Consider the following 7,831-nt stretch of genomic DNA (forward strand, 5'->3'; position numbering starts at 1 on the left):
ATTTAATCTGATTATTACTCCTGCCCAGAAACTAGAATATGCATATAATTATTAGCTTTGGATAGAAAACACTCCAAAGTTTCTAAAACTGTTTGAATGGTGTCTGTGAGTATAACAGAACTCATTTGGCAGGCCAAAACCTGAGAAGATTCCATGCAGGAAGTGCCCTGTCTGACAATTTCTTGCCCTTCTTGATTATCTCTATCCAATACAGGGGATCTCTGCTGTTACGTCACACTTCCTACGGCTCCCATGGGCTCTCAGAAGGCGGCAAAAAGCTGAATCGTGGCTTTGCAGGCTCTGGCAGAAAAAAAGTAGCGCGTTTGGATAGTGGCTGGTCACAATACTGTGAGACTTAGGCGCGTGGACGAGGGGATCCCATGCTTTTATTTTCTCTCTCTTTGTACGTATACAGGCTTTCCCGGTCGGAATATTATCGCTTTTTTACGAGAAACATGGCATACAAATTGATTTTAAACAGCGGTTGACATGCTTCGAAGTACGGTAATGGAATATTTAGAAATCTTTTGTCACGAAATGCGCCATGCTCGTGACCCTTATTTACACTTCGGATAGTGTCTTGAACGCACGAACAAAACGCCGCTATTTGGATATAACTATGGATTATTTTGAACCAAACCAACATTTGTTATTGAAGTAGCAGTCCTGGGAGTGCATTCTGACGAAGAACACCAAAGGTAATCAAACTTTTCTAATAGTAAATCGGAGTTTGGTCAGGGCTAAACTTGGTGGGTGTCTAAATAGCTAGCCGTGATGGCTGGGCTATCTACTCAGAATATTGCAAAATGTGCTTTCACCGAAAAGCTATTTTAAAATCGGACACCTCGATTGCACAAAGGAGTTCTGTATCTATAATTCTTAAAATAATTGTTATGTTTTTTGTGAAAGTTTATCGTGAGTAATTTAGTAAATTCACCGGAGGTTTGCGGGGGTATGCTAGTTCTGAACGTCACATGCTAATGTAAAAAGCTGGTTTTTGATATAAATATGAACTTGATTGAACAAAACATGCATGTATTGTATAACATAATGTCCTAGGTGTGTCATCTGATGAGGATCATCAAAGGTTAGTGCTGCATTTAGCTGTGGTTTTGTTTTTTGTGACATTATATGCTAGCTTGAAAAATGGGTGTCTGATTATTTCTGGCTGGGTACTCTGCTGACATAATCTAATGTTTTGCTTTCGCTGTAAAGCCTTTTTGAAATCGGACAGTGTGGTTAGATAAAGGAGAGTCTTGTCTTTAAAATGCTGTAGAATAGTCATATGTTTGAAAAATGGAAGTTTTTGTATTTTTGAGGAATTTGTAATTCGCGCCACGCCTATCATTGGATATTGGAGCAGGTGTTCCGCTAGCGGAACATCTAGATGTAAGCGGTTAATGATCCCTCTCCTTGAGAAAACTAACGTCATCTTGACTTCCACCATCCGATTCGGACAGAGATAGCCATCTCCTGAGAGGAACTTTGCTGAACCCGAACTCTGCCCACTCATGATGAACCTCCAAGTTTTTATCTCTCCCTCAGGGGACCCGAACATTCCACTGGACCCTACTGACTAAACAAACTTCATTTCTTTGGACTGAATGGAATTGAGGACTGAGACTGAGAGAGAGGGAGAGAGCAGGCACCAGCCGTCTCTTACCGACCCGTGGGTCGACATTACCACTTCTGAGAGAGAACGACGAACTCCTATGCATGTGAGCTCCAACGAGGGAAGAAGCTTCTTCGGCTGCAAGCTCCAATGCCAGGACCCTCTGACCTTCAGCTAACATACATGTAAATACATCATTGCATTTAATTTCCCTTCTGGTTATGCTGTGTTTGTGTAAAAGTGGTGGCAGTAATGGATTATTGTAAGACTGTTAGTCTGAATTACATATCAATTCAGTCCTGGCACTGTCCACAGCAAGTGTTAACCTGTAACCGGGCTGGTCTACTCTGATTAAGGAGCCTATAGTTTCATGGCTGTGAAACTTTACTAATCTAGTCTCTCCTTCACTTCTCCTGTTTTCACGAATAAGAATTTCCAATTCTCCAAAGTCCTGTTAAAGTGTTGTCATATTTGCCTGTGAGTAGGCTACATAAGCCTATTCAATTTATCTGTTGAGTTCCCCACATCAATGATTGTACTGCATTCCATTTGTATCTTGTGTCTATTAAGACCACTGCACCTAGCTATCTCATTTTCAATCTATGTTAGTCTAGTACAGTGCTTCTCAATTATTTTCTGTTATACCCCCCTAGGAAGAAGTAAACATTTCGCGCCCCCCAACTCTCCACCGCGACTGTAAATAGTATAATATGTCTATAAAATTGTTATAAGTACACCTCTGCATAACATTGTATCCTGAATAACATTAAAGAAAACAAAAAAACAAAAAAGAAAGAAATATAGATCAACTTACAACAAAGAATAACTTTATTAACATCGTTTTTTAGTCTGTAACAGAAAAGACTTAAAGTGCATCAATTTGCCTGAAATTTAAAAAAAATTCCATCCTTATTTAAACTGTAAACATTTTTTGACCATTTGATACTGAAAAATAAAATAAAATATAATCAATAAATAATAATAAATTCAAATTGATCAGTAACATTAACTCAGGAGCACAATATATGAAACACTTTGACCTATAAAACAAAATTGAATAAAACCATTTGTGCTGATTTTTTTTAAATCAAAATGAGGAAGTCAGGATTAATGGCTACAATGAGCACGTTTTGCAGAGCACAGCTTTTCGAAGTGGGGTTTGAAGCATGATACTGCAACTCTCAGCTCCTGCTCAATGTTTAGCTGGGACCTGTACTTGGTCTTCAGTGCAGCAACCGCAGAGAAACCAGTCTCACAAAGATAAGATGTTGCAAAAGGAAGAAGAATGCCCATGGCCCTCTGCCTAAGAGTGGATACTGCCTCTCTACACACAGCCAGAATTCACTCAGTGTCTGTGATGTGAACCTCAGTCTCAATGTGGAGTCAGACGTCATATCAATGAACTGGTCCTCCTCTGCAGAGCTGAAACTAGTTGGAGCTGGTGCATTGAAAGGATCTCTCACCCAGTCATATTGGGAACTGTTTTCAGGGAAGTACTTTTTAAAGAATCCCATCAGTGATGACATATGCTCCTTAATATATGGAATCACTGAGGTGGCATCATAGTCAGTAGTGTCAACAAATTCATGCAGGTTCTCGAATGAATCAGTATTTCATTCATCAAGTCGCCTGCCCCACATTGCAAGCTTTCGAGTGAAAGAGCTGATCTTGTCTGTGACCTGAGGGAGGTGTTTATCTTTCCCTTGAAGCTGTAGATTTAGTTCATTTAGCTTTCCAAAATGTCACTCAGGTAGGCCAGTTTTGCCAGGAAGTTCTCATCACTACATTTTTCTGCGAGGTCATACTTGTGCTCCTGCTCCGAAAACATTCTTACCTACTCTCTGAGCTCAAAAACTCGGGACAAGACTTTTCCTCGTGACAGCCACCTTGCTTCACTGGTCTTTATAAAATTGACTACACTTACAATGTCAGTCATAACCTCACTTAATTCAGAGGAAAGGTGCCTTGATGCCAGTGCTTCTCTGTGTATAACACAGTGTGTCCACTCAGCATTAGGTGAGGCCTTCTTGATGAGTGCCCAAAGTCCTTTTCTCATCCCTGCCATGGTCTGTGCACCATCACTCCAAACACCAATGCAGTTCTCCCACTTTAGCCCATTCTCAGTCAGGAAGCAGTCCAGCATTTTGAATAGCTCTTCAGCTGTGGCTCTGTCTCTGACATATTTACAAAAAAGTAGATCCTCACACAGGGAGTTTGTCATGTCAAAACGTACATAAGCGATAAACAAACAGTCTTTGTTGCTGTCAGTTGCTTCATCGAACTGTAAGGCAAAACGTTTGTCTTTGAGTTTATCTACCAGCTGTTCTTTAAGATCGTTAGCAATGTCATTTATACGTCTGGCGACAGTGTCATTGGACAGAGGGATCATTTTTATTTTTGCAGCACTTGCGTCATCCAGCATGACAGAGACCATGTCTAATGCTGCAGGCAGTATCAGCTCCTCTGCTATGGAGTGGGTTTTTCTGCACTGAGCAATTTGGTATGCCACCTTATATGATGCTAACAGTGCTCGCTGGTTTACTGAAGTAGCATTCACAAAGCGGGAAGATTGTTGGGAATTTTCGGCACGTTTTCGCTGAAAGAACTCAAGCGGCTTATCAGCGTGATTGGGGTGTAATGTCTTTAAGTGACGCCTTAATTTATTTGGCTTCATGCTGTCCGCTGCCAACATTTTTAGACACAGTAAACATACCGGTCTTTCCTCGTCTCCCACCGTAGTCACAGTGAAGCCAAGCGCTACATACGCTTCGTCATATTTCCTCGTCTTAGCTTTCGGGAGATTTACGTTTGTCTCATTATCTCCATCTCTCTCTGCCTTTCTTTTCATCCCTGTTAAATATTTTTCCATGGTGTCTCTTAAGGGTTTGTTATCTGCACTTCATATCTCCTGCTCTGTGCTGTGTGCTCTTGTTCGGTGCAAAAAAAACTACTCCCTGCGGCAAAAAAAAGCATGTTCCCCGGGGTCACACCCTGGCATCGCTCCGAGCCCCACTATTTGAGAAGGACTGGTCTAGTATTAAAATGTTGAATTTGTTGTTGCATTGAAGTCTGATAGCTCAACGTCCATTCAGAAAAATAATATAGTAAGTTGACTGTTGATTAAGACTGTTGATATAGGATTAATGGTATAACAGTTAATGATAACTACAAGGGGTCTCTATATAGCAAAATCCTTAATGGTGAGCCTCTTAGATTAATTTGGATAGGAAAACCAACTTAATTCGATAAATTAATTATTCCATTAATTAATCTGTAAATTATCTTGAATAGCCATAGCCAAAGTCACAACATGTCAGAGAGAAAAAATGTCAGTGTTACATCTAGTTTCCTGCAGGTCTACATGCAAGTGAGTATGACATGTTGCTAGTGCTTGAGTTGAAAGCTGCTGGACATGATGTGTCTGGTATGTGTTCTAACCTCACAGCTGCCAGAGAAAGGCAACAGGATCTACTCAAGCTGGGGAGCTTCTTTGAAGCAGAGATACTGGCCCTTTTCTTCTTCTGGTAAAGAAAAGTGAAAGAGCCTAAGTAAAAGTCCTTATATTTCTTCCTCCCTGGTGATTACCTGCCGGTCCAAGGACTCGCATGTCTGCAATATTTAATGAAATTCTTGCGGTCCAGGCATCTGATGCCGAAGTAATTTCTTTGTGTTTTATTAAATGCCAAAACATCCCATGGTGAATTTCAATAGATCTGAATTAACTATGGATATGAATGTATAATATGACCATAGATATTTAATCAGTGCACTGTAAGCTTGACAGGAAAATATTGTGAATAAGATAGCGTGATGTTGAACACTTGTTTCTGAACTTAAACCTAAAGCGGCAATCTGTGATTGCTACATCCATTTTCGGAGTTAATGATGAACAATGATATACCTATTGATTCTTAAAGAATATAACTTATGAATGCCTTATGAGTTTAATTAAACTGTCATACCATATCAGAACCCAAAATATAATCTTTCTTTACACAATTGAATCCTACAGACGAAGAACCATATATGTGACAATTTTTCCATTTTAAGATAATCAGTTATTTTTATATTATTCATTGTGTGTACCACATTAGGTGTTTTATGGTTGACAAATAATTCACCATACTCATATCTTCCAACAACAATTGATATTTTTTTGTTATTTCAAAAAATACTTTTTTTATTGCCGTTTTAATTTTTAGAATGTGGAAGAACAGTATATGTGACATTTTGCATGACACTTGTAAGATGTCCTTTTTTAATACCTGATATGATGTTTTAAGTACTTTCAAGTACAGATGCCCTTCATGTAAATAACTTAAATGCAATATGTAGTTAATTCATTTAATGGAGGTTCATTTAAAGGTGGTCTATCAACTTTAGCACCGATGACTTTTCTTAAGTTGAGTCATGAAATCTTAGTCTCATTTAAAGTGAAGCCCTCAATGTGAACATACCATAGAATAACTACAAAAATAGAATACAATTAAATTAATTCAATCAAAAGAAGTACAACTTGAACATATCAAATATGGATCAATGTGATGTGCCAATATGCATGTCCATTATGCAGGTCCCTAAGGTCAATATTACAAAACGTTCAGAAAACCATTCTCTTTGCGTTTAACACTATGATCTGCAATTAAGTTTTGAATTGCGTTAAACCCATGCTAAAGGCAAGAAACGTCCTTCTGTACTGAGGTGACAGCAGTAAATAAGTATTAACTGCTTAGAGTTGATGCTAAATGTGGTGACAGAGATGTATATTGTAATGAATGAAAAAGGGAATCATTAGGATATTTTATTGTTAGAACAACATGTTGCATGTTGATGGGATGTTAGTAAACTATTCTCTGTGCAATACATGTGACTTTTAACCACCTCACTGAAGTGATCTGTAGTCCAGCTGGTCGCTTGAGAACAGAATCTGGGAGGTGACTGAAGTCTTCACATTGCATCCTCATCACCTTGAATGGTTTTGCTGGTTGTGCTTGTTGTTTCTCGTATGGGACAGTGTAGAAACTGTTGAACAGATGCAGCTTGCGCTCATCAGTCAACTTTCCACAATCCTTTCTGCACGTCGTGGAACACGCTCTTCCCTGCAGGATACAGTGTAACGTTACATATAACTAGCTAGCTACTGTAGCCATGTCGAATCATCCGGTGGATGGACAAAAAGTAGCTAGCTATGTTTCTTCTATAATCTAGCAATAACATTTGTAACGATAATGTATAAATTAGTAGCCAACGAACTTTAGCTAATATATTTTCTCTATAGTTACAAATTAGACAACCCAGAACATACATGTTAGTTACTGTACTCTATAGCTAGCTAGCTTGATTGTTTGATATACGGTTCTTCCACATACCTCTTTTGGACAGCTTTTCCCAGTTTTTTCTTGACCCTTACGATTTGTATAGGGTTTTCCCGCATCCCGTAAGATCTTCCTTTGCCTGTCTTTCCATTCTTTTAGTTTTGTTTTACGTTTCTTTCCCACATTTCGGCGATTTTCATCAGCAACAGAAAAGTTGTGCGCTTGTCCGTCCATTCTGAGTGGTGCACATAAACGGTTATTCCATGAGAGCCTATCTTTAAATTTAAAATGATTGTTAATTAGCGCGTGGAAAGCTTGTGAAACCGGTTCACTATAGAAAAAGAGTGTCCAATAATGATTTTTCATGTATATCTCGTTTTTTGGAAAAATGTCACATATACGTTTCTTCGTCTGTAGGATTCAAATGTTTGTAAACAATGTAATTGTACAGATGCAAAATCGAGAAAATCCTGTAGGGCTGTATCAAAGCCTCGTACGGCAACTGCACCGCCCTCAACCAACCGCAAGGCTCTCCAGAGGGTAGTGCGGTCTGCACAACATATCACCGGGGGCAAACTACCTGCCCTCCAGGACACCTACAACACCCGATGTCACAGGAAGACCAAAAAGATCATCAAGGACAACAACCACCTGAGCAACTGCCTGTTCACCCCACAATCATCCAGAAGGCGAGGTCAGTACAGGTGCATCAAAGCTGGGACCGAGAGACTGAAAAACATCTCAAGGCCATCAGACTGTTAAACAGCCATCACTAACATAGAGAGGCTGCTGCCAACATACAGACTCAAATCTCTGGCCACTTTAATAAATGAACTTAATAAAGGTATCACTAGACACTTTAAATATCGGCATGTTAATAATGTTTACATATCCTACATTACTC

The 7,831-nt window shown here is 39.3% G+C and overlaps 1 long non-coding RNA gene across 1 annotated transcript; it reads right to left on the bottom strand.

Annotated features, from left to right (window-relative positions):
* Nucleotides 1-6,398: 6,398 nt before the first annotated feature.
* Nucleotides 6,399-7,184, bottom strand: LOC106575149 (uncharacterized). The gene is made up of 2 exons (XR_001321692.2): nucleotides 6,982-7,184; nucleotides 6,399-6,711 (listed from the first exon to the last, which is right to left on the bottom strand). It is a non-coding gene; the product is annotated as an uncharacterized lncRNA (long non-coding RNA).
* Between the last annotated feature and the right edge of the window lie 647 nt (nucleotides 7,185-7,831).

This window comes from Salmo salar, chromosome ssa17 (genome assembly GCF_905237065.1).
Source record: "Salmo salar chromosome ssa17, Ssal_v3.1, whole genome shotgun sequence".
Lineage (NCBI taxonomy): Eukaryota > Metazoa > Chordata > Actinopteri > Salmoniformes > Salmonidae > Salmo > Salmo salar.